This window comes from Perca fluviatilis, chromosome 14 (genome assembly GCF_010015445.1).
Source record: "Perca fluviatilis chromosome 14, GENO_Pfluv_1.0, whole genome shotgun sequence".
NCBI lineage: Eukaryota > Metazoa > Chordata > Actinopteri > Perciformes > Percidae > Perca > Perca fluviatilis.
In genome coordinates, this window is record NC_053125.1 from 22,242,580 (window position 1) to 22,242,790 (window position 211).

Genomic DNA, 211 nt, shown 5'->3' on the forward strand with positions numbered 1-211 from the left:
TGTTTTTTTTTATCTTTGCAATGGTAAATAAAGGTATTTCCACAGTAAATTGGTTCATAAAAGAATGCAGGAAATGAAGTCTTTGGACAATATATTTCCCTGGTGGAGGGCACCCAGACGCCCCAATATGATATGCCCCCCCCCCCACCCAATGTCCCATTCTGGCCCATATACAGTACTGTATAACCACTGCAATCCATTAGACTACACC